This window comes from Tupaia chinensis, unplaced genomic scaffold (assembly GCF_000334495.1).
Source record: "Tupaia chinensis unplaced genomic scaffold, TupChi_1.0 Scaffold000184_1, whole genome shotgun sequence".
Classification (NCBI taxonomy): Eukaryota; Metazoa; Chordata; class Mammalia; order Scandentia; family Tupaiidae; genus Tupaia; species Tupaia belangeri.
Window position 1 is genome coordinate 1,299,540 of NW_006159659.1, and position 5,946 is coordinate 1,305,485.

Genomic DNA, 5,946 nt, shown 5'->3' on the forward strand with positions numbered 1-5,946 from the left:
ATACTGTCCACCTTAGCACTCAGATACAGACCTCACACAGACTGCTGCTCTACTTTTCCTGCTCTAGTTGTTAACCTTCCTTCCAATCATTTATGTGTGTCCTTTGTAGGTCCCAGTAACTTTTAACTTGTCAGCAGATACTTTATCCAACTCTTTACTTCACTAGAAACTTCATTCTCTCTTCATTCTCTTTATCCTGTAATTAAGAACATTGCTGAATGCCATTTCTGAATCTCTTCATCAAAATCCTCTAAGGCTGAACTGAATGACTGAACTTATCATGAAACCATGTATCCATAGTGCCAATATAAATTCCTGGTCATTAAAGTTAAAATATCAAATAGACCCTTAGCTCAGCTCTCTTGGTTTGCTGAATGTTCTTGGTCCATAGAAACTATTTCCAGCATTGTCCATTCCTCTAGTACACCTGACTTTCTCCTGAGCCCTTGTTCTCAGCAAATGAGTTTGTTTCTTACTTTATAAAGAAGTTAGAGGCCATTGGTCAAAACTTCCATTTGTGTCCCTATCATCAAATCACTCTTCATCCTTTCTTTTTTCGCTGGTGTTACATTAAAGGAGGCTAATCTCTTTCTCTCCTGTCATCTGTATACATCTATTCTTAAGAAGTTCAGAAAGCTACCTTCTTAAGAATCTTGCTGTCTTAACTCTACCCTATAGCTCCAAACTTGAAGTTCTCCAATCAGCACTTAAGCACACATAATCCTAATGCATCCAAACAAGACTAAAAAATACAAAACCAAAAATCCTCACTAAATTCCACTGTCCAGTAAAGATTTTGACTTTTCTCAAAGAGAATTCTGGTCTCTGCATCTGACTACTGGGTGGTAAACCCTAAGTACTTGGAATTTCTAGACTATCTTTGTTGTTCAAGGTAGGCCCCTAGGAGTAGCATATGATGTTTGTCCAACCTCCAGGGAGGGGATATCTGGAAACTGATTTCAAGTGGGAAATCAATTAATCATACCAATATAATGAAACTCAAATAAATGGTCTGAATGCCACAACTTGGGTAAGCTTCCTTGATTGAAAACGTTTTGTGAACATTTTCACACAACATTATTGAGAGAGTAATGCATCTTGGGAGCAATGGAAATTTCACATTTGGAACCCACATCTCCACCCCAGACTTTGCCCTGTAAGTTTCTTACTTTGGCTGATTATAATTTCTTTCCTTTTTTTTTAATCACTAAAATTTTTGAAAGACTTATCTACAAAATCCATTTGTGTTTTCATTCCTATTATTTCCAAAAACCCATTTCAATTGGACTTCTGCCCACAACCCTCTGGTAATACTCCCCATAACTCACCAATGTCCATCATGGCACTAAATCCAATGGACAGTGATATTTTCATCTGCTATAAACATTCACTACTTCATCCTTAAGCCACTCATCTCTTGACTTCTGCGATTCCACTTTTCCCAATTTTCTTTCTACCTCTGGTCACTACTTCTCAGCTTTCTTTATAGGTACTTTGTCAATCTACCCTATGTTCATAAAATTACCCTGGGTAAAACAGCTCTAAACTTTCTCTTTAACTCCACACAAATAATCAGCATGACTACCTGAATTTAAGCTAGACTGTTAGCTCCATGGGTTTTAGAATTTATTTATGGCTATATTCCCCAGGCATAGGATAGTGCTTGGCATATAGTAGGTACACAGTAAATATTTCTTGAGTGGATATTATAGAAGGCACTCAGTAAATATTTGTTGACTAAATAAATGAACTACTATATCGTATCTCACAAGCACCATAAGCTCAATATGTCCATAATTGAATTCATCAATAAACCCTTAAACCTATTTCTCCCCCAAAGTTTCCTGTCTCAATGAATGGTTCCAACATCCTCTCAGTTGCCCAAGCTAGAAAACTTAGGAGTTATTCTTGACTTTTCTTTATCTTTTCTCTATATACTATGCAACAGCAGAACCTAATTCTTCCTAAAACTCTCTCAAATCCATCTACTTCTTTCCCTCCCACACATAATACACTAGTCATGTTACTATTATTCACCACTAGAACTACTTGGAGAGCTTCCAAATTGTTTCCCTTGCTTCAGGTCTTGCCTCTCCAACATATTATTAACACTTTAGCCAGAATGATGCTTCCAGATACAATGCTGAAAATGTCACTCCCAAATGTTTATTAAACTTTCTTCTATCCTTGAAATAAATCCCAAATGCATTAATGTGGCTTAGAAAATCCACCCTGATCTGGTTCCAGTTACCACTTTGGCATTCTTTTTATCCCCCAGCCCTACTGAATTTCCATCACATCTTTTCCACCTATCACCTCTCCTTGCATATGGTATTCTCTCTCTCTACCTTCTCTCTCTCTCTCTCTGTCTGTCTTCTCCTGCCTCTAACTCTGTCTCTCCATCTCTCTCTCTCCTTGGATCCTTTAGGAATGAATAACTTTATCTTACTTACCGTACTGACAGACTTACTTCCATATCCACATTTTCCTCTTGCCAACCAGTTTTAACTAATGAGAGTCTCCCCTTTCAACTCCAAGTCAACATCTATATATCTATCCTTGATTTTACTTTTTTCTATTTACTCCTATATCTTATTCCACCAGTTGTTTCTTTTGTCTTATATCTTCAAATTCTTCCTCTCTGGTGGTCCTTCCTCCATTTTTTTTAAAGTTCTATTGTCCTTAGATTTCCTCTCTAGCAACTTCATTATTTCTCTCTGTCCTTCTAATTCAAGTTTCTTGAAAGATTATTAAAGTACAAAATCTAGCCAGGACAAGGCAATCAGCAGCCATATATATTTGAGTCCTGAGCAGCCTCTTTAAGGAACTAGGATATCTGAAGGTTTTCTGCCCAGACATCACCTTCCTGCCCCCAGATCTAGCCAGGTACACCACTCTGGTTATTCTCTCTGTCTCTCTCCAAATCTCTCTAATTTTTTTCTTTTTTAAAATTTTTAAACTTCTTAGATCTCTGATGCTCTTTTATCTTGCTAATTCTTACCTTTCCCTCCTCCCACATAGGACAAGCCAATAACTAGCCATATACATTTGAGTTCTGAGTGGCCTGTAATACACTGCACAGTTTTTATTTTTTGCTTTAATTTTTTTTAATTTTATTTTTTATGCTTTATGTTGTTTTTGTCTTGGTTTGTTTTTGTTTTCTTTTCCTTTTCCTTTTTCCTTTACCTTTCTCACTTTTCTGCTCAGCCACCACACACTGAGTTTCTGGACAGGTCTAGGTGCACAGTAGCCAAATATCAGTACCTAAAAATATTCAGATACTTTTAAGGTCAAATAATCCTCATATTCCATGGAATCTGCTGCCTGAAGGGAGAAAAATGGTATTGCTTAGAGTTTGTAGATCACCTCCTCCTGCATGCCACTGAACACTCAAATTTAACTCCAAAAATTAGGGAAAAAATGTGCAATTCATTAGATGACCAGAAACCACCACAAGAAATATGAGAAGCCAAGAAAATATCTCTTCCCCAAGGGAAAAGAGTAACTCCTCTTCCTCCACAGACAATGCAAAAGAACTCCTGGAAATGTCAGATAAAGAATTTAGAATATTCATAGTGACAAAGATAACAGAGATGCAAAAGAAGAGAGACAACAAACTCTAAAAGATGCAGGAGAAAGAGATAATGAGTTCCAGGAGTTGAGGAAGTTCTTGCACGATCTGAAAGAGAAAATACACACCATAAATAAAGAATCAAACAAAATTGTTAGAGATGAAGGCTGTAATACAGGAAATCAAAACCTCCCTTGAAAGTATTAAAAGCAGATTACATCATGCAGAAGACTGAATCTTAGATGTAGAAGGCAGAACCTTTGACCTAGAAAAAATCACCAAAAAGACTGGGAAAATAACCCCCCCCCCAAAATGAGAATAATATATGAGTAATATTAGATACCTTTAAACACCCAAACATCCAGATAATCTGTATTCCAAAAGGTGAAGAAAATAATAAAGGCACTGATAATCTATTCCATGAAATACTGGAAGAAAACTTTCCAAATCTAGAGAGGAATCTAAATATCCAAACCTAAGAAATACAAAGGACCCCACATAGATTCAACCCAAGAAGATCTCCAAGGCACATCAAAGCCAGATTGACCAAAACAATGTACAAAGGCAAGATACTAAAATCATCAATAAAGAAACATCAAGTTACTTTCAAAGGATACCCAATCAGATTAATGTTGGACCTCTCATCAGAAACAATGCAAGCGGCTGGTTCCACCATGCTCCAGGAGTTTTTCTGAAGAAAAGTTGCCTCCTCATATGTATCAAGATTGGTTCTCCATACCATCGTAAAATGGGTTGGACAGGAATAGTCAGTGACCACACTTTCAGAAAATGATACTGTACTAGATCTTAAACAGTTCCTAAAGACTCTTACAGGAGTGTTGCCTGAACACCAGAAGTTACTCGGACTCAAAGTTAAAGGCAAACCTGCAGAAAATGATGTTAAGCTTGGAGCTCTCAAATTGAAACCAAATACTAAAATCATGATGATGGGATCTCATGAGGAGAGCTTGGAAGATGTCTTAGGTCCACCTCCTGACAATGATGATGTTGTCAATGACTTTGATATTGAAGATGAAGTGGTAGAAGTAGAAAATCAGAAAGAAAATCTACTGAAAATTTCTCGCAGAGTGAAAGAGTACAAAGTAGAAATTTTGAATCCTCCCCCGGAAGGGAAAAAGCTTTTGGTCCTGGATGTTGATTATACATTATTTGACCATAGGTCTTGTGCAGAGACTGGAGTAGAATTAATGCGGCCCTATCTTCACGAATTCCTAACATCTGCATATGAAGATTATGACATTGTTATTTGGTCTGCAACAAATATGAAGTGGATTGAAGCTAAAATGAAAGAACTGGGAGTGAGCACCAATGCAAATTACAAGATTACCTTCATGTTGGACAGTGCTGCTATGATAACAGTGCATACTCCACGGAGAGGGTTAATAGACGTAAGAAGTCATTTTGCTTCTATTTAAAGATGTGTTTATTTCCTAGTGTTCCTTTTGTGTTTATACTGAAAAGATAAACTGCATAGAGAGTTCAGAAATTTATCTGAGGGGATAGTAAAGTGTCAGTTGAGTTTTGACGTAAGAAAACGTATTTAAGGTTTAAGAGATTAGAATTTTGTACGTCACTTTCCCGTTCTTGTACATGTCACTTTCCTTTTCTGGAACCTAAATCCACGTGGCCACGAGGCTACACTGAGTTGCTCGGAAGCAGGCATGACAAACTGCCTAATTCAAATCGCGGTAAGATTTGCTCAATTAAACTCCACTAAATTAAATTTTCTGTTTTTTTTTTTTTCTTTTAACATGAATGTGAAAGGAAAAATGGAAACAAAATTGTATATAGACTTTATCTCAGTTATGAAAATCAAATAAAAACATGCATAGAAAAATACTAAGAAAAAAGGAATTTTAATGATAAAATGATGGCAGCAGTATTGCTGGACAGAATAGGTAAGAAAAGTACTGAGTATCATCAAGGAAGATAGGAGAAGTAAACCAAAACATACTCACCCTGCCTGGTATGAAACTGGTAATAAAAACAGCATACGGGCCAGCAAGTGGTGTGGAGGTTAAGGTGCTGGATCCTTCACGGCCAGCTCTGCGCTGTGAATCCAGGACCTGGTGGCTTAAATCCTGCTCTGTGTGTGTGTGTGCACATACCCAAAATCCTGAGAGGAAAGCAGAGAAGGGATTGTAGCATGGCCACGCCCTCTGAGGACGTGATTTCCAGTGTCTCTCTTTCTGATGGCTAAGTGGAAACTTTTCTGCCCAAAACCATTGTCATAAAAGCACTGACAGGCAATAAACTTTAAAGCAGGACATAGCACTGATCCAAACCTAAGCATGAACAAAAAGGTTTTGTTCTGTTTTAGCTGTATCTTGTTTAAGTGCTAACACTGTGTTTCA

At 37.3% G+C, this 5,946-nt stretch overlaps 1 pseudogene; it reads left to right on the forward strand.

The window, feature by feature from the left end:
- Positions 1-1,091: 1,091 nt before the first annotated feature.
- On the forward strand, positions 1,092-5,611 carry LOC102480093 (ubiquitin-like domain-containing CTD phosphatase 1 pseudogene; annotated as a pseudogene).
- Positions 5,612-5,946: the final 335 nt, after the last annotated feature.